This window comes from Schistocerca serialis, chromosome 1 (genome assembly GCF_023864345.2).
Source record: "Schistocerca serialis cubense isolate TAMUIC-IGC-003099 chromosome 1, iqSchSeri2.2, whole genome shotgun sequence".
In the NCBI taxonomy this organism is placed as follows: Eukaryota; Metazoa; Arthropoda; class Insecta; order Orthoptera; family Acrididae; genus Schistocerca; species Schistocerca serialis.
In genome coordinates, this window is record NC_064638.1 from 149,460,785 (window position 1) to 149,482,909 (window position 22,125).

The following is a 22,125-nucleotide window of genomic DNA, read 5'->3' on the forward strand; positions in this document are numbered from 1 at the left end:
ATCATCATCTCTGTGCAAACTTAGTATGTTGTGTGAGCTTTCCTCTCATTGATACTTTGTTGAACTCCTTCTCAAGGTGTTTCTGCTGCTGATTTTCGTCTTTCACGCATATCTTCTAAACGTATTTGATCTTCACTCTTTTGATAACAGGATACTTACGCATTGATATCCCTATATTCTTTATTGCAAAATTCATACGGGATGACTCTTGATATTCTACCAGCCGCAGAGCTAAGTAACTTTCATCCTTCGGTGTCCTGACCAGTTCTGTACAAGTTCAACTAATCCACCAGCTTTCCATTTCGTGTAAATTACAATGAAGCACCACACATTCGGATGTCTGCGTTTCTCCGTTTCCCTATTATGTGGAGGTGGGTGGGTAAGAGCCGTGTCTAGTAATGAAATACCACATTCCTTTATTTGGCTGAAGCGTTGTATATCTTTGACACTCGGAAAAAATTATACACAAGCTTAGCTATGGTACTATCACTCCTGTCGCTCTGCCATTCAGTCGTTTCCCAGGTCCAGAGTTGTAATTTGTTGTTGACATTTACGCCTGCCATAGCTTGCGCTCGGTTGAGTCTGCCTTGTCTTAACTAGCAGCACACTAGTCTAACTCGTACTAAACGTCGGCCGCGCGAGATTAGCCGAGCGGTCCAGGGCGCTGCAGTCATGGACTGTGCGGATGGTCCCGGCGGAGTTTCGAGTCCTCCCTCGGGCATGGGTGTGTGTGTCTGTACTTAGAATAATTTAGGTTGGGTAGCGTGTAAGCTTAGGGACTGATGACCTTAGCAGTTAAGTCCCATAAGATTTCAAAACTTTTTTTTTTAGCTAAATGTCGACGAGGCAGATCCCAACAATGCCAGTATAGCCTCGACAGGTGTTCTAAGATACCGAAGGCTCCTGTCGGCGTTAGAAGCACGCTGCTCTGCATTCGTCTGAGGATGGATCTGCAGTCCTCGGCTCGCAGGTGAGGCACCAAAACACTGGCTATGAAGCCAACTATGGCATAGAAGATAGCACTGTCGCATGAACTAATGGCATGCGACGGTAGCTTGCGCTTCATACTATCAGCTCTTAATCAACCTATGCCGAATTTCACTGCTTTTTTCTACTGATAATTTAATTTGTGTCATGAAATTCGTCTTTTCATCCCACTGGACTTCAAAATATCTGCAGACTTTACCACTAGGTGCCATTAATTTGAATTGTGACGTATTCTCTCTGAGGTGGTTTGTCTTTGACTAATATGTATGCACTTCTGTGTGCTGCTTTGCCCGAACTTACCACTAACCCTCTCCTTCACCTACGACCGAGAGTCTGCAGATAGCAACATGAGGTCGTCATCGACCTATGCCACTACCACATCGACAGTGTTCTTTCCGTTAAGGAGAAACAAAAGAGGTCCAGTAGTTAGGTAAATGGGAACAGGACCACATATAAGGCCTTGCGGGTAACCACATATGCAGCATTGTGGGTAGCCTCTTGTTATCTTTCTAATTATTTAGAGTCATTCAAAGAGATTGACACAATTCAATTTATTTAAGTTTCATGAAGTACAAATCTACATGAACATTATGTATACCAGTGAAATGAGGAAGTTCCAAAGACTTTTTCTTTTTTAACACAGGTTATAAATGTTCAGTGACTCTCCCTTTTCTGCATGACAAACACCTGAGCGGTAGCCAGGCTCGTCCACAGGTGAAAATGTGTTTCTTGTATTACGGAGTTAACCGCAACAGTGACACGGTTCCGCAGGTTGTACAGAGTTGATGGCAGAGATGGGACATAAACGGCTTCCTTAATATAGCCCCACAAGGAAAAGTCACAGTGCATGAGGTCAGATCTCGGTCGCAAGTCTAGTTTTCCCATGCGATCTATTGATTTAAAAATCCTCGGGTATCGTATAATAGTCTCCTTGATTATTGTAAAGACAGAATAGTAAACTAGCATGCAAGACATCTCAAGGTTATGAAGAAAAATCACTAACGGATGTCCATAGGGCTCTATCTGTGGAACATTTTTCCGAAAAATTGCCTTTGAATCGCTGCTACAACTGGTAGAGGAAAGCGAACACGCCAGTGGAGTCGTTGATTATGCAGGCGATTTACTGGCTATAGCTGCGGTTGAATCAAGAGCATATATAGAAAATAAATCGAATAACATATTAAAATAGACAAACTATTGGGATAAAAACAATAAAGGAACCACAGCAGCCAACAAAATAATCTACATAATGCTAAAAGACAAACTAAAAAGTTACCTTGTGATCAAACTAGATAACACTTCCATAACACATGACAAAATAACACCATACCTGGGCATACACGCTGAGGAATGACTAAAGTTCCGTAACCACATGTAAATAGTTTCTAACAAGGCCAAACGACTATTACACCAACTAGGCAGGGAAAGCTCAAAACACTTTCAGGTTAACACATAAGTAATAGGCTATATTGAGTCACTGAGGTTGGGCTAGTCTTCTGAATGATTTATTAGTAGCCAGCGGTTTCTTTATTCATCTTTCCGCAGTGTTAAAATGCTGTTCCTTTAATTTGGTACAGCATGACATCGTCCAGACTGTACATAACTTAGGTGCGTGTACCAAATAAGTTTCTTGACAAACACTTCGGGCACACACAGCTCAAAACGTGCCTCCTGGATTAATTCTTATGAACAGAACTCCATTGATTAGAAAGTAGTATTGATGGACACATGTTTGTTCCTGTTCTCATCTTCACCTGCGATAGAACTGGGTACCTATTCTGTTCGTGTGGGATGTCCATGGGAGTCCCACCAATGAAATTCCTAAAACTGACCTGCATCACATACATTATAATGAAATTGATTTTGCTCAAGTCGTTATCACTGCCATGGGTTCAACCAACAGCTGCTCAAGACAACAGTATTATCCTTTCCAAGCTCATAGTCCATCCTAAATCTGGACTTCTCCAATTGCAGTGACCAGTCGTCTAATGGCCTGTGCATAAACTTTGTTGTCATTAAAATCTCTGAGGTCTTGTGATTTGTGTAAACCTCGGTGGTCCCGTCAAACATGAAGCATGTAAATTTAGAGAAATCCTGTACCGATCAGTGGTTCTTCTAGTTCCATCATAAAATAAACCCTTTTCAACTAATTAAAAATTCTGCTATCGAGAAAATGATTGCGAGTTGAACCATGACATCAGATTTTTCCTCTTCTTGTAAAAAGTGAACCCACAGGCCACTCCAAAATGTATCGGAAGACAGGCACATTTGTTTTTCTAACTTAGGGTGTTTCAGCATTGGAGCAGTCAGTAGCACATCTTTCAGTACATCAAATCCTACTGTGCCTGTTCATTCTAATCCCAGGTCACGTTCTTCCCTGTTAACTGGCACATCTTTGAATATGTAATTCCCGATAAAACGTTTCTAGAATTTAGTCTGCACCAAAAACAAGCTAATTTGTCATATGGCGGGAAGTTAGGCTGAATCTGTAATAGTCTGGAATTTACTGGGGTAGGGGGAAATCGCGCCTGATGAAATAACATGTCCCAGAAAACCCATCTCTTTGCTTCTGAGTTTAGGTTTCAATAACGACCCAATGTTGATTTGTGTGCTCCCCATGATTCTTCCGTGATCAGCACGTCATCGTCTCAGTTCCTCTGGTATTACAGTATTTAGTCATCTGATATGTGATGTCGTCAGTCATACGATCACACCGCCGGCTGAGAGATCTATCCGTATGCGATTCTCTCGATAAATATAACAAAAGAACGGCCGTGTTAGCCAAAGAGTACACAGCAAGTCGCGGTACTTATGCTCGCAACGAGGCACCGCTAGGCCACTTCGTGTGCAGCAGGAGAGTAGTGCAGTTGTGCCAGTCTACAGTTCATAGCCGCGCTCATTGGTCAGCCAGCGCAGATGTTAGTCCTCGTCCGCAGCTCAGTCATTGCTGCCATCAAGTTTTTGTAGCTCCGTTCCATGTTAGTCATCAAATTCACCCTATTCGACATTCAAGATTACGAGAGATTGATTCGTCACTGCAAGATTTGTGACTTGTAAATTATATGGTTCTACAGACGCTTAGTCTAGTCACGTCTTCTATAATTGTCAACCAACTGATCATGGAGTACAGCAAAGTAATAAATACTTTCTTATTTTGTACTCCTGCTAATTAATTGTGTTTTCCTGTTGTGGCTACCAAGCAGTCTTGGCATAGTAGAACCCACGTTTCCACCTCCTTGGCTACCTCATATTTGCCACCTCATGTTGATGGACTCGATTCTGGTGGAAGATCGAGAGCCATCATGATAAATGTGGATGAAGTTACGTTTAAACCAAATGGCGGTTTTCGACATTGATAACAGCAGCAATACATAGAAAGGCATGTACAGTTCGCACAGTGGATGCTGTTCCACCCACCAGTAACGTGTACGGTGGTTTGTGTATGTGGATACAGTTACGAGAGGTAACCTTTGTTAGAGTTATTTGAATCTCTCTGGCTTCTCTGTCTCTGTCAACATTATAGTGTTGGTTTGTCCTTAATAGAGAACTAATCGGATCGACCTGTCCCTTTTAGAGACACACAGATGACAACAAATGTAACAACTCGTGACCGCTTCAGTAACACCCTGCCTGAGCACTGATCATATCTAATCCTCATCCTCCTCATAATAACCCAGAAGTATTAGGTATAGCCTCATAAAAAAATTGAGCATCCTTTTACATTTTATTGTAGACGAAATTTCGAAAGGGTATAGGGTGTTTCAGAGAATACCTACGTCTAGGAATTTGAAATAACCTTCAATTGGTTCCTCCCACTGGGTGACCCATGTGGGTTCGTATGTTATCGATCACTTGACTTACCTTCTCCGTACTGCCCTTTTAATTTGTTCACCCATTTCCAGTCCAGATGCATTCACAAGATATTAAGGTCGCAGTATCTACCCGAAATTCTCACATATGTAATCGTTGAACTCTAACCAAATATCGTTGCTTTCTACTTTTGCCATGGCAAATCTCTTAGTTAAATGTGTCACCGCATGTCACTGATTCAGGAAGTCCACACCCAGGATTTCCTCAATCGTTAGCGAGGTGACAAGAAGAAAATCTGCGTGTAATACGTGGGACTGGTGCACAAATTCACTTCTAGCCTGTTTCTTTATCTGTTTGACCTCGTACCATGCATAGGTAAGGCAGGTCATTTTCTTTCCTGATAAGTGTGCTGCAGGCTGATAATGATAGAGCGCTTTCGAACCAAGGTCTAAATGAGCTAAATAACATGTGGCCTGAACTGAAATTGATACATGTACAAGCCAGACATAGCCAAAGCCAAGATTCCATCTAACGGGCCAAACCAGCATGTACAGAATATGATAATGACGTGGATGCAAATAACTCAGTACATTGGACTGAGAGTTTTCGATTCATCCAATTCATGAAACACCGTTCTTTTTGGAATTTAGCAATCACCATTCGAGGCAATGTTTGGTTGTGTTGTGTTCTGCCCACTCGTTTGATGTAGGATGTGTAAGAAAGCTGCTTTCTCGGATCCTTACCAGATGTGAGTTCAAAGAAGGACAGCACGTTTTTTATTATCGCGAAATATGGGAGACGGTGTCACAGAAATTATAATGCATTTGGGCTGGACATTGCTAAAAGAATGGCGTTGTTCGTTGCGACGGGATCTTCTCACGAAATTCCAAGCACCAACTTTCTCCTCAGAATGCGAAAATATTTTCTTGACACCACCTATATAGGGGGAAACGATCAACACGGTAAAATAAGGGAAATCAGAGCTCATACGGGATGATATAGGTGTTTGTTCCTTCCGCGCGCTGTACTAGATTGGATTAATAGAGGACTGTGAAGGTGGTTCGATGAACCCTCTGCCACGCACTTAAATGGCATTTGCAGGGTATCCATGTAGATGTAGATGGACTAGTTGCTGGAATCAGCGCCTGTATTTCCGCCCGTGGAGGTTTCACCACGTGCTAGTTTGGGTGTTTGAACATTGATCGATACATGGTACCACTGAGCTGATTGTGTCACTGATCTGGAAATGTTATCATTCCGTGTACTCCATATGAACGTTGTGACGTGGCAGTTGAATATAGCCAAACGAATGCCGAAGTTTCAAATCAAACCTCCAAGAAATCGTTCACACAGGTAAATCGTACCAAAATACCGTCGTTTCACCATCGGACAGGCTCCCGTTTGATGGACATAGTAACAGGCATCCCTGGCGTACAGAAACAAGTGAGGGACTTGAAATCAAATAAGTCACGAGGTCCGGATGAAATCCCAATTCGCTTTTACAAAAAGTACACTTGCATTTATCGCGAATCACTCAACCAGCAGAAAGTCCTAAGTGGTTGGATAAAAGCGTAGGTGACTCCTGTATGTAAGAAGGGTTAAAGAATGAACCAGCAGTATTACAGACCAATGTCCCTAAACTCGGTTTGCTGCAGACTCCTTGAACACGTTCTCAGATCGAATATAATAAACTTTCTTGAAACTGAGAATCTTATGTCCACGAATAACCACAATTTTAGAGAAAATCGATTGTGAGAAATTCTGCTTGCCCTTTGCGCTCATGACATACTGCGAACTGTGGATGAAGGGCAACAGGCAGATTCCATATTTCTAGTCTTCCGCAAAGCATTTGACACAGTGTCCCATTGCAGGCTGTTAAAGAATGTACGAGCATATGGAATAAGTTTACAGAAATATGAGTGGCTTGAAGACTTCTTAAATAATCGAACCCAGTATGTTGTCCTTGACGGCGAGTGATCATCAGGGGCGAGTGCCGCAGGGAAGTGTGACAGGACCGCTGTTATTTTTTATATTGATTGATTTTCATTCTTTCTACTGGTTTTTATATTGATGTGCGCGATGGGGTGGGCATCAATCTGCGTTTGTATGCTGATTATGCTGTGGTGTGCAATCAGGTATCGAAGTTGAGTAACTAAAGGAAGGTACAAGATGACTTTGAAAAAATTTCTAATTGGTGTGATGAATGGCAGACAGCTATAAATTTGGGAATGTGTAAGTTAATGCAGATGAGTAGAAAAACCAAACCTGTAATGTTCGGATACAGCATTAATAGTGTCCTACTTGACACAATCACTTCGTTTAATTACCTTTGCGTAACGTTAAGGCCTACCGGTGTGGCCGGTCGGTTCTAGGCGCTTGAGTCTGGAACCGCGAGACCGCTACGGTTGCAGGTTCGAATCCTGCCTCGGGCATGTATGTGTGTGATGTCCTTAGGTTAGTTAGGTTTAATTAGTTCTAAGTTCTAGGGGACTGATGACCTCAGACGTTAAGTCCCATAGTGCTCAGAGCCATTTGAACCCATTTGGTAACGTTACAAAGCAATATACTCGTAAAATAGAACGAGCATGCAAGAACTGTAGTAGAGATGTTGAATGGTCGACTGTGGTTGTTTATTAGGGGGGGGGGGGGGGATTTAGGAAAATGTGAACCATCTCTAAAGGAGAACGCGTATAGATCATTAGGTGAGATATTCTTGATGCTGCTTGAGTATTTGCGATGCGTAGCAGGTCGAACTGAAGGACATCGAAGCAAGCTAGAGGCGGACTGTTAGATTTGTGGCTGGTCTGTGAGACCGAGCGGTTCTAGGCGCTACAGTCTGGAACCGCGCGACCGCTACTGCCGCAGGTTCGAATCCTGCCTCGGGCATGGATGTGTGTGATGTCCTTAGGTTAGTTAGGTTTAAGTAGTTCTCAGTTCTAGGGGACTGATGACCTCATAAGTTAAGTCTCATAGTGCTCAGAGCAATTTGAACCATTTTTTGATAGATTTGTTACCAATAGGTGCGAACAACACGTAAGGGTTACGGAAATGCTTCGGGAACTAAAACAGGAAATTGAATCCGTGGAAAAAGGAGACGTTCTTTCCCAGGAACACTATTGAGAAAATTTAGAGAATCGGCATCTGAAGCTGACTGCCGTATGATTCTAATACCGCCAACGTACATGGCACGCAAGGACCATGAAGATAAGATACGAGTAATCACTGCTCATGCGGACGCATATAGACAGTTCTTTTCTTGTATGTCTGTCTGCAAGTGGAACAGGAAAGGAAATGACTAATACTAGGACTGCGCATCCTCCGCCACGCAACGACATTAAAGGAAATGACTAGTAGTGGGACAGCACATCCTCCACCACGCACCGTACGGTGCCTTGCAGAGTATCTATGTAGACGTAGATGTAAATGTATGCACTATTGCACCATTAAATCCTGAATGAATTGGAAAACACTAAAAATGTGTACTAAAATTTTTTACAGCAGTGCATTTATAAACAAACTCCTAGGAGAGGCAGGGGCCGTACCTGGCCCACGGAACATACACGTAAGTGTGGTGGCCGATGTATGCAGGCGCCAGTCCTAGATATACCACAGGAACCCCGAATTCGAGGAGTTCATCCACATTCAGCATGAGAACACCACACCACACACGAGCGCAGTGACGTACTGGGTTCACTGTCGTCGGTTATTTTCAATACGGTACCGACTTGGCCCCGTCTCACTTTCATGTTGTTGTGGCCTTCAGACCATAGACTGGTTTGATGCAGCTCTCCATGCTACTCTATCCTGTGCAAGCTTCTTCATCTCCCAGTACCTACTGCAACCTACAGCCTTATGAATGTGTTTAGTGTATTCATCTCTTGGTCTCCCTCTATGATTTTTACCCTCCACGCTGCCCTCCAATACTAAATTAGTGAGCTCTTGATTCCTCAGAATATGTGATGCCAAGCGATCCCTTCTTCTAGTTAAGTTGTGCCACGAATTTCTCTTCTCCTCAATTCTACTCAATACCTCCTCATTAGTTATGTGATCTACCCATCTAATCTTCAGCATTCTTCTGTACCACCACATTTCGGAAGTTTCTATTCTCGTCTTGTCCAAACTATTTATCGTCCATGTTTCACTTCCATACATGGCTACATTCCATACAAATACTTTCAGAAACGACTTCTTGACACTTAAATCTATACTCGATGTTAACAAATTTCTCTTCTTCAGAAACGCTTTCCTTGCCATTGCCAATCTACATTTTATATCCTCTCTACTTCGACCATCATCAGTTATTTTGCTCCACAAATAGCAAAACTCATTTACTACTTTAATCGTCTCATTTCCCAATCTAGTTCCCGCCCCATCACCCGATTTAATTCGACGACATTCCATTATCCTCGTTTTGCCTTTGTTCATGTTCATCTTATATCCTACTTTCAAGACACTGTCCATTCCGCTCAGCTGCTCTTCCAGGTCCTTTGCTGTCTCTGACAGAATTACAATGTCATCGGCGAACCTCAAAGTTTTTATTTCTTCTCACTTTGATCTGTAGTCAAAGCTCAAAGAACACCTTCATGGATCTCACTTTCATAATGATTAACTGGTGCAAGCACAGGTGGGATTGCGCATACAGTGATCGTATCGACAAACTGGTCTCTAGCTGGCAGCAAAGTGTTGGTCACCAATGCGACTATGTTCAGAAATAAAATGCAGTAATGAAGAATAAAGTTGTAGAATGCTAATAAAGTTAGTTTTCTTTAAAAAAGGCTTTGAGAGATTTCATGGTAGAAAATTTGGACATATCACTTTTCAGCAGGCCCTCGTACTTACTTCACAATTTTTAACTTAAGGAAGTACATCCAGAAGGTAACACCATCTCAGATCAATCAACACATTCGTAATGTTATTACCATGTTATTCCTCAATAACTTAAAATTGATATCTCTAGAATGATGCATTATTATGATCTCTTGTGAGCTACTATGTACGTATACTGTATCTGCTGGCACGATTTTCTTTTACTATCACATTCGCCACTTGTTTAATATTACGCCGGCTGCATAGGAATGGGCACCACATGACATTTAATAAATAAACGGATAAGAGCGTACAGTGAAATAAAGTTAAGACAAAGAGCTGTTAGGATATGAAAGTCGTCACTTACGTAGAACATCTTATTCCAGCAGCTATTACTTGGGACCCTGCAAGCAGACAGGGCCTGACGTAGGTAATTAGCAGATGAGCAGGAACGGTTTTGTTTTCATTCATGCTCAAACCGCTATTCGCTACTTCACGTTTTTTCGTTTCTGAAACATGCCACTGCCTTTAACTGCTGTGTTTGTAAATAATTTATCAGATTTTAGTGCCTGATTATTTCTCTTTGTTCGTCGCTGAGTAGTTACCCATACAGACGATCTGAAGAGCCTGATGGCTCTGCTGCGAGTATTCTGAACTGTTGATCACATAAAAAATATGACGGCGAACCTCTGAGAACCTCGAGCATGTAACCCAGCGTTCACAGATACGACTGTGAGCTGCTAAGTGGGAATATTGCACAGCGGTACCATTCACAGCCCTGAGAGCTTTTCACAAACGCAAGAGAAAAGCAAGAAAACGTAGCCAAGATGCAAACAGGTCATTACGAGAACATAACCATTAAGATGGGAGGTGAATACGACGTTTTAGTCGAAGTATCATTTCTCCTTTTGCCTACTGTTTGTAGCAGACAAAACGAGCCGTTTAATGCCTCAGCAAATCTAGCACTGACTTCACTCGTAACGGCAGATGTCAGATATGACCACGCCAACAACATACCACCGATGAAATGAAAATTCACCGTTCGCGTCCAAGGCATGACATATTGTCCACTAGAGTGTAATCGAATTACGTAAGTAATTCTATTTTAATGAACTACGAGAGAAAATACAGATACAGGCTAAAACATTTGTAGTTTATCGTATAACGTAATCGATTTCTTGACTGTATTGTATTTTTAAAAAATTATTACGCTCTCCTGTCGGGAACTCTTAACAATAACATTCCTATGTCGCAAGAAAACGGCGCCTAAGTTATAGAAGGTATTACGTGTGCGGGAGACCTCAGCAATCCTTGAATTCCAGTATTTGCTCATTGTAATGATGTTTCACCAAGAAGATAGTAAAGGAGACTCGCTTTTGTCTGAGAACTGTAAAAAGTTTGCCAATGTATCAAGGCTAGATTCTTTTGCATGATGTAACCATTGCGGACAGCCGCCATTATAGAAATTTTCAATTCATATAGCATTAGATTAATTGCGACTGTTCATTTATCAAAGTACTTGCGTCGACATACAGGGAAAAGTTTACTGTTCATTAGATAATATACTGTGCTTAACTGAAAAGGTGCGTTTGTGTTTTTACTGACGCAGAAACATGCTCGCAACATTCTGCGGCGAGTCATAGATCGCGAGGTTCGATGCTTAGTGGATGTATAGTAAAACATGCACCAATGGTCATATGATATTTCCTTTGGAAAAATTTTATCCTGTGCTGACTTTTTATTGGCTACAACCATTGAACGACTACTATCCACCTTTTATAGAACATTCTGGACTAGCATGCGATGTGATTCCGGGCTGTCAATGAAGTTCTGTTAATGTATTGATTTAGCTTCCACATTCCGAACGAAACTACAGCACCATCGCCGAGAATAACAAGAGACTTCCTCAGAAAAAAATATACAGGAGCTCCCGCAATATTGAAGTATATCTGCATATGAATTTACTAGGAAGAAAAAAAAAGAAACAACGCTGAAAAACATTTTTTAACGTGTGCCCTAATCAAATAAAACATCTCATCACTTACTAGTTCTCATATGTTTTGCAACATTGAATTTTTCAGACGGGTACTTAGAGATATTTTACATTTTGACTCGGGAGTCGATTGTAAGATGAATCTAACTGCATGACAGATTGACAATTTATCTCACGTTGGAGCTGGAATCACGTCTCAACTGCTGACACACGACACTTTTGGGCGGAGTCACAAGGAATGATTGCATAACTATGTTGGCGAGACCATCGTCCATTAAAGGTGAGGGCAGGAGATACAGCCTCAGTCGGAAGTATCGTTTTAATCCAACAGTAAGTTTCATCAACAGTAATGTCTCTGGTCTTAACGAAGCAGTGAAAAGTGACCGTTTCACCTCGCCGCTTTTCATAATCGCTCGCAACCTGCCGTTATGCATAAAAAAAATGGAAGATAAATTTCTGTCAGCCTGAGCAAGCGGCAACTAGGTTGTTGGCGTACGATTTTCTTTGGTGCGAAAGTGCTTATTGATATTAAGGTTTTATTTAGTGTTTTTCGTCCGCCGTAATCTCTAAGGGCAGTGTGGCGTTTGGCATTTGTTTCTAGAGATTAGTAGGTTAGTGGGTTCTTCGTTACACCGCACGTACAGCTGAAGAGTTCTGCGGGTTGGCAAGTGTAGCATAGAAAGCTGATTTACTTTGCTCATTTTATGGTTTCAATTTGGACAAATAGCCATTTCATTTCAATTCAGTCGAATGTTCTAAACTGTGTTAAAGCAAATAACAATGCTTTACATGTATGTTATTTCGGAATGAACAGTTTCTCGTAGCGTAACGGAAGGAGAAATCCATTAGCATGGATGCGTTCTGTAATTAAGGACTCTCCTGGTCAAATAGCGTCAGCAGGATGTATGTGGTGACTTTGGATCAAAGGAGGAGATCTACTGCGACTTTATATCAAATTTGAGGTTTTACCTGTGGGTTGCCTACATCCTGAAACATTCTGTGAACGCAATGACATACAGCATCTAACTAGTCGATTGTTACATCCACAGTTAAACGGTGAAGCGGAACGTTTTGTCAGAACCTTCAAGCAGCAGATGGCCAAATGTCGCTACGCACACACCAGGGATCAAGCCTTGCTACTGTCTCTCGCCTCCTATCGTTTACACCCACGAGATGGTATATCGCCGGCGGAATTCCTTTACAGCCGCCGCCGTCGGACACTGCCTCACGCTCCTCAGCATTCGGCGCCGAAGGAAGGCCACAAGAATCGCATCGCGCCGTATGATATTGTGTATTACCGGGTTTTTATCGGCGGCAGACGGTGAGCGCGAGGCGAGATCGTTCGTCGACTTGGCGCTTGCATGTATCTCGTTTCAGGTACCAGACGGTCTGCAGCGCCGACGTTACAATCAACTTCGCCACTGTCATGTGCAGGGTGATCCTTTAGTGTCTTTTCCCCCAGATTCACGGATCTCGAGGACATCGCGGCCGCAACAGCTGCCAGAGGGTGTCATCACGACACCGCGGGACGACCCCGTGGAGACGGAGCCTTCGTCTCTCCACCTGCTCTCGTGCTACCGATGGAGCTGGACCTGCCCACACCGCAGTAACCGACGTCATCTACATCTGGTTATTGGCCTCTGGAGGTGGGCGCATACCATTCTGGTCGTTTTCCGGATGGCAGGGTACGACCGGAAGCTTGATGTCCCCTGTAGCCACAGCTTCTGGTCCAGCGAGGCACCCACACTCCTGCCACCCCCCCCCCCCACCCCCCCCCCCCCCCACCCACCACCACGCCGCTGTCGCGCTCCTACACGACAACGGTCCATTACCTTGGGGGCGAGGAACATTCCGGCTTAACTACAAGTGCCGGCACGACGATGGAGGACAGAAGAGCAGAGAAAGCTGTGAGACGACGTCAGCCAATAGTACGCTGACTAGGACGACACCAAGACGGGAACGGCCAAGAGAATATAAGCGCCTCTCGGCCTAGCCACAGGCCGTGGAATACGAGCCGTCATACAAACGCTATAACAGTGAATTGTAAACTGAATTGTTTTCCTTACACTTAAATTGTATATGCTGAAGACATTGATTTTTTGCTTGTCGCCATTTGCTTGCAACATACCTTTATGAATAACCAAAGTTAAGTTTTGTCAATTCATGTTACTGTAATAAACTCCATTAACATGATTTGCTTGAATTGTTGTCTAGCGATCTGAGAAAACAGCTTCATAGACACCCTATATTAGACGAGTGGGCAGGATACTATATATTTTGCGTGGGTTTTGGTGACATGACGAATTGTCAATGCCGACATCTGTGGTGGTAATTTTTCCATAGATACTAGATTGAAGTTTGTTGTTATTATTATAAATTTTAAGACCAAGGAAATTTATGCACTGATTTGTTTCACATCAACTGTGAATTTAATATTTTTATGAATTTTGCTGACGTCTACTGTCAGTGCATTTACTTCACAGTTTGTACCTTCAAAAAAGAAAATTCTATCATCTTCTGTAAAAGATAATTTTTTTGTGACATGTTAATTAGCTGAGAAGTATTTCTGTTCTATAAAGTTGATGTAAATATCCCAGCCAACCTATTTATCTTTGCTAAGTCACCATGATGTTGCTGTTGAAGCTAAGTTAATTGTATCCAAGATAAGTATTTGTATTAGTTCGCATGTCTCTGCAATGCTAGTTTTCCTATATTTAAGTAGAATTTTTCTTGTACTGTTAATTGTCTCTTCAACAGGGATGTTCATATTTAGATCTACAATGTCAAGTGATGTAAATTTACCTTTGTGGGGGGTATAGATGATTTCAATGTAGTCTATGAGTTCATGTGTGGGGTAGCTATTTTAGGAAGTATAGAATTTGACAAAGAGATCTTTTAGTTCCTGACTTATAATGTATTCAGGGCTGTTTCTTGACTTAAATGGCAAATGGGCAGTTTTCTTTATTAATGTTTAGTTGTGCACGTAGTTTTAGGAGTAAAGGAGTCATTGTTACAAAGTTCTGTGCATCATATTTGCTGAAGAGATTGTGACAGTTATAGCTTATAGAATTTAGTCTGGAATTACATTGTGGGATGAGACTTTATTACTGTCATGAAAAAAAATGGTAAGCATTTTTTGTGTACATACTTGTAGAGTCCCTTCCCCCGGCCCCCTTTCGTGTTAACGCTCTGCTCTTCTGTCCACAGTGTGTCTGACCAACTGCCATGTCATCCATGATACAATGGCGTCATGTGCTTGCGTTATCATAGAGCGGCTTGTGGTCAGCACACTGCTCTCCTGGTCATTATCAGATTAGCAGACCATGGAGTCGCTACTTACCATTCAACCACCTTGTCAATTAACATCACAAGGCTGAGTGAAATCGGTTCTAGTCCTCAAAACAAAATCTAGCCATTACAAGGGATCGACTGACATCCCACGCATGGCAGCCATCTACACTGGCTACTTGGCTATGGATCTGGTCCTCGTGTTCATGGGAGGATCATGAAATAATTCTGACATATTTAGGAGGCGATGAGGTTGTGCATTGACTTGCTCAAGATACGATCTACCTCGGGACACAAATTTTAGAATCTGCACAGTCATGGTAATGCTGTAGTATTGTTACTGTAGGCTTCAATGTAACTATACTGATGATGGCTCGAGTATGCCACGTGGACTAAACCCCAGAAGATGGAATGAATCTTCATGAGTCAGTCAGTCTACATGGAAGGAGAAATGCCAAACTCAACATACTAAATGAGCTCGGAGGAAAACGTAACATGTGACCAGTGGGAGTGACTGACAATTGAGCACAGAGAAACAGAGTTCTGCACTAGGCTAAATCTTGTTCCAACAGGCACTGAAATTAGCATTAGACCAGCAGGCCAGACCAATTAGAGCTGGCAGGTAAGACTATAGGTCATGGCTCTTGTCAGTCCATGATTCACATATGCCTTCTGTGTCGGCATTGTATACCATTCCATTGTAATACCCACACCAGCTTCTCTACATCCATCTCAGTGTCTGCTGTTGGTCATACTAAACACATGATTTAAGAGTGGGTTCCTCTGTTGTAACATGTCACTCCATTCAGACATACGCACACATCAGTACCTCCATCAGCTGCCTGATTAGTGAACTGTTTGCAATCAGAATTCATCACCTTACGTAATTCTGAAGTGTCTACGATCTCTCCCTGTCACGTGTACCTTGAGTCAACAACACATGACACTGTGTAGCACCCCTGTTCCCTGTGATGATAGGTCTCATGAGAGCATAGCGGAGCCATTATAAAACAAAAAGTGACAGCCACTGCATAAAAACCATGGACATTGATCAGAGCTGAAACCAGGACCTGTCTGTCGCACTGCATGACGACTGACATTTGATCAAAACCAGTGAGATCACGTACCTTGTAAGGGAAAGGGCGGGGTAGGGAATGGGGTGATGAGGGGGGGGGGGAAGGTTCACAAACAGCCTCCTGTTCGTAGACCGTTCATAAAATCACTATTATTTAAGAAAATTGTACGCCACAGCTCGTAAATATTTGAAGCAAGTCATAATTTAGCGATAAGAGATGCTGAGAAAATTTCTTTATTAAACAGCTAATATCGATCTACCGTCAGTTATAAATTAACTAACGTATTTAAGACGTCATATTTGGCGGTACAAAATTAATGATGTCGAATAATAAAATCCATAAGTTCGTCACTGTTGTCAAACAATAATCCAAATTAAGTCATCAACCACAAAAATGTACCAAATAGTGCATTCATTTAACATATTTCATGACTGGTACCACCATCGGTAGCAAGGAATTAAGGGAGTGGAATGCTGGGTTTATATCGAGGATAGGAGGATAGGTCGGCTTCATTCACATTTATTTGATTAATCTTGGTGCTTTTAAAATTATACATCGGAATTTCAGTTCCACAGAAGTTGGAGTCCTGCATCTCTAAACAGCAATGTGTTGGCGAAGGAGACCAGACACCAGGCAGCGTGGCTTCGCACCGCTGGGGAACGCGATGTCGGTGACAGGAACAGTGCGATTGTGAGAACTCCTGTGGGAGCACCATCAAATAGCGTATTTAGCTGTCAAATCTACCCCTTCTAAACACGCAGTCAAACCATAAAGTAACCAAGCCCACAAATGGAATCAATAAATCAATAAATTGAGAAAACTCACGAACTCCTCGACGTAGATAACATTATAAATATCTGGTAACAGCGACAACTAAGTAGTTTCACAAGTATTACACTACATGAAACTTCTTTCAATAATGATTATAAAATCCACTTAGAATTCACTGTCATGTGGCGACACGTCCGAAAATCGTCCTTCAGTAAGCGAACACAAGATACAGAACGGCATCACATTTCACAAGGTACCACACACCACATACACAGTTTTAAGTCAGTTGCACACAGCACGTGTCCCACCAATCTCAAGATAGCAACAATGATTGCTAGGACTGCCAGGTTAGTGGCCACTGATTTCCGTATACCCAAACTACTACCCACATAGAGCTTTCTCAATAATGCTTCATCACAATAACCATAATATGACTTAAAGTAAGGCACTAAAATTCAGTTCGTTCTTACAACTTACAACTAGTGGCAAAAAACATATTTAGATTCTCAGTACTCGGCGAGGTTTAGCCGCTTATGTCTAGGTAGATACTAGCTTAGTCAACACTAGCTGGCCTCCGCTTAAGGCGATAGGTTGCCGATAGGCCTAATTGATCACCAACTTACTAATTCGTAGTTAAGACCCACGCCGATCAAGGTGGTGAAAACAGTTATTATGCACTATCAGGACATACAACAGCACTGTAGCGTTCCACTCATGCAGCTATGGTTGAATATGGAAAAACCATTCTATGCCCTAAAGCCACCTGAGGTACGCAACCTTTTTTTCCTCAGGCATTCAGACAGAAACATACAGCCTCCACAGTACGAATTAGTACAACAATATCACTGGGCACGCCAATAGCGCGTCCTTTCACAACCATTCTACTGATTTAAGATCAAGCAACAAGTAGCTCCGTTGTAGTGCCTCAGAAAGTTCGCTAGGCTTCCGTACAGTCACAGCTCACGTTATCGGCCAATACAGGGAAGAGTGTTTCACGCTAAGACAAGTTAACATTACGTCGTCCACCAATCTTTTGCAATAGCAATGAACCAACCATTGGAAATAATAGAAGAAAGCAGACTTACATAGTCCGTCCTTTTGGCGAGTAACTGACTTCACTCACTGTCATTTGACTGCCTGGCCGGATAGTGTCCTACTCTCACAAGTAAGCCAATGCCTTTCTCGCCGGAATTCAGCGATACTAAATTCAAAAATACCATTGAAAGAATAGGGTATTAAACCAACAGCCATAACTCGTGGACTGCACGCACACCCCAAACGAGTGTCTCGCAACTAGCAACAACACGTTAATGTGGACAGACGCAGGAGCGGAATTCAAGTTCCGATTGGTGTCATCAAGTGATCAGGAGTGCGCTCTATCAACACACGAAACTATGCAATGTCTGAACGGTCAGCATCAAACTGTTTGAGCCGCAAACTAAGCATATCTGCCTATTACGAAGTACTGTAATGATATATCACAGGACTCTCTTGTAAAAATCGACCGCGATCGAAAAGCTGCCTCAGCATCCTCTAGATAAAATAACCTAACGTCTTACGTGCACCAGACAACAATAAGCATTACACGAATACCTGTTGTTAGTGCTTCCAGTTAGCTCGGCACTGTTCATTGCCACAAATCAAAAATACCAAAACCACGTTAGCAGACCCCGACAGGTAATAGTGTATTATAATCAACTACTCAACTTTGGTGGACATACTTATAATAGCGGAACAGTGACAATAGAACAGACGGAATTACACAACGAGATATCAAAACAGTCAGAGTCACAGCGACAAGTCTCCGCGTTGCTCAGAAATCATAGTCCACTGTTAGGACGACGACGAACGAATCGTCGTCAGTGTGAATGACTGCTGGTCAATGCTAAACAGAAACAAACAAATTTCTTCTTTGCATATACAGCAGGTTAGTCAGTGAAGTCGATAAGGAGCTGGCTGCATGGTCTGGATCTACAACGACTAAAATAATTAGAAGTCGTTGGTAAAAAATAATATATTGTACTTAAGTGGTGGTACAGGAGTCTTCATTATCAGGAGGAATATAATTACAAACAGAGGCCATACTTTAACTAAGCGCCTTGTTAGAGGTTGCTTCCCAACAGCTGAAGGCTATACTACACTCCTGGAAATGGGAAAAAGAACACATTGACACAGATGTGTCAGACCCACCATACTTGCTCCGGACACTGCGAGAGGGCTGTACAAGCAATGATCACACACACGGCACAGCGGACACACCAGGAACCGCGGTGTTGGCCGTCGAATGGCGCTAGCTGCGCAGCATTTGTGCACCGCCGCCGTCAGTGTCAGCCAGTTTGCCGTGGCATACGGAGCTCCATCGCAGTCTTTAACACTGGTAGCATGCCGCGACAGCGTGGACGTGAACCGTATGTGCAGTTGACGGACTTTGAGCGAGGGCGTATAGTGGGCATGCGGGAGGCCGGGTGGACGTACCGCCGAATTGCTCAACACGTGGGGCGTGAGGTCTCCACAGTACATCGATGTTGTCGCCAGTGGTCGGCGGAAGGTGTACGTGCCCGTCGACCTGGGACCGGACCGCAGCGACGCACGGATGAACGCCAAGACCGTAGGATCCTACGCAGTGCCGTAGGGGACCACACCGCCACTTCCCAGCAAATTAGGGACACTGTTGCTCCTGGGGTATCGGCGAGGACCATTCGCAACCGTCTCCATGAAGCTGGGCTACAGTCCCGCACACCGTTAGGCCGTCTTCCGCTCACGCCCCAACATCGTGCAGCCCGCCCCCAGTGGTGTCGCGACAGGCGTGAATGGAGGGACGAATGGAGACGTGTCGTCTTCAGCGATGAGAGTCGCTTCTGCCTTGGTGCCAATGATGGTCGTATGCGTGTTTCGCGCCGTGCAGGTGAGCGCCACAATCAGGACTGCATACGACCGAGGCACACAGGGCCAACACCCGGCATCATGGTGTGGGGAGCGATCTCCTACACTGGCCATACACCACTGGTGATCGTCGAGGGGACACTGAATAGTGCACGGTACATCCAAACCGTCATCGAACCCATCGTTCTACCATTCCTAGACCGGCAAGGGAACTTGCTGTTCCAACAGGACAATGCACGTCCGCATGTATCCCGTGCCACCCAACGTGCTCTAGAAGGTGTAAGTCAACTACCCTGGCCAGCAAGATCTCCGGATCTGTCCCCCATTGAGCATGTTTGGGACTGGATGAAGCGTCGTCTCACGCGGTCTGCACGTCCAGCACGAACGCTGGTCCAACTGAGGCGCCAGGTGGAAATGGCATGGCAAGCCGTTCCACAGGACTACATCCAGCATCTCTACGATCGTCTCCATGGGAGAATAGCAGCCTGCATTGCTGCGAAAGGTGGATATACACTGTACTAGTGCCGACATTGTGCATGCTCTGTTGCCTGTGTCTATGTGCCTGTGGTTCTGTCAGTGTGATCATGTGATGTATCCGACCCCAGGAATGTGTCAATAAAGTTTCCCCTTCCTGGGACAATGAATTCACGGTGTTCTTATTTCAATTTCCAGGAGTGTACTTTCCTACTTGACGTTCCGAGCAAGAGTGGCCGAGCGCACGCTAGAGACTTGTTGCAAGCCGCGGAGCGGCGCTAGTCTCGACTCGCGGGTCCAGCGATACTAGTACGGACGGCGGTCGATACCTGCAACCCCTAACAAGTGCGGTATCGAAAGTTGATACCACATCCACAACACAAACACCAACGCCGTATGTCAACACCGAATCTGAGCCTGCCCACCAGCCCGAACTGCGCTCTTCACCAGTCGCCCAGAAACCTTTGTCCCTTAGTCGTAACGCGGGCAAATTCGCAGTCGTCGGTGCAGAGAGCCGCACCGAGCACAGCACAGCTAGCTAAGATCCGGCGCGGTGGGAGTTCGAGCTACCGCGGCGGACACACAACCAGCATATGATTTACAATGTAATTTTATGTTAGTTTTGACAACAGTGAGGAGTTCGTGGATTTTATTATTTAACGCCACTGATTTTATGTCGTCCAATATGATTTTGTGTTGTGACTTGGCAAGACAGCGAAGCCACTATGAGGTAGCCGAAAGGCACGCGTTTAAGCTCACGCAGGCTAGCGTGAGGTCTGGAACAGTTAAAGGAGTTGAGTCTAGTAAAAAAAGTACGTAGCTTCTGGAATACTTAACTTTAATCCATAATTGGTGAACATCGGTCTGACGGTACAAGCATCACAAGATAAATAGCAATTGATAATGGCGCATTGCTAGGTCGTAGCAAATGACGTAGCTGAAGGCTATGCTAACTATCGTCTCGGTAATTGAGAGCGTAATTTGTCAGTGAACCATCGCTAGCAAAGTCGGCTGTGCAACTGGGGCGAGTGCTAGGACGTCTCTCTAGACCTGCCGTGTGGCGGCGCTCGGTCTGCAATCACTGACAGTGGCGACACGCGGGTCCGACGTATACTAACGGACCGCGGCCGATTTAAAGGCTACCACCTAGCATGTGTGGTGTCTGGCGGTGACACCACATTTTGTACACACTTTATGTACCTCTGTGGCGTGCTACTGATCATCCAATATAAAAATTTTAGCAGAAGATCTTGGTTGTTAATCCTCACATTCTTCATAAATTAGTTCTGACACCTTTCAGGAACAATGAGGTGGTGCATTGTCTTGCTGATGTTAACATTCAACTCTGGGATGCACATAACCAACAGTGTGTAGTTCTGGTGTTAATCGGTGGAAGACTTACCGTGTCCTCACACTCAAACAGCCCTGACAGATAAATACCTTGATCAACTGCCCCATCTGTGACCTATTGCCTTGAGGAATGCCTCGTCTTATATAATTATTGACATACCTGTTAACTGGCATTATTATACGAGGTTTGACTGAAAAATAACGCCTCTACCTTCTTAACTCTTCAATAGTTGGCAGAATTGGTATGCAGCAGGTACTGGATTGTTCCGTAGCCTCTTCTCTGCAGCTCCAGTTGGCGGGAAGCCTTAGCATTGAACGGTTGAGTTGTTACAGTGTAAAGCATGGAACTCTGCGCAGACGGTATTGAAGTCATTGAATTCTTGACAGCAGAAGATGTCATCCCAGAGCAGATTCATCAGAAAATGAAAGCAGTTTATGGTGATTGTGGTGATATGTGTTACTGTGCGTCGTTGGGCAAGTAAGTTTAAAGATGTTGAGGTGGAAATATCTGACCTACGTGACAAGAGTTGGATGTCCTGTGCCAGCAACCTCGAAGTTTCACAAGAAAAATGTTGACAGATTGATTCAGGACGATCGTCGTTTCACTCAGAGAGAAATTGCAAGCACAGTCGGCATTTCACAGGAACGTGTGAGTTACATTACTGCTTCGCTTATCAGAAGTATCTG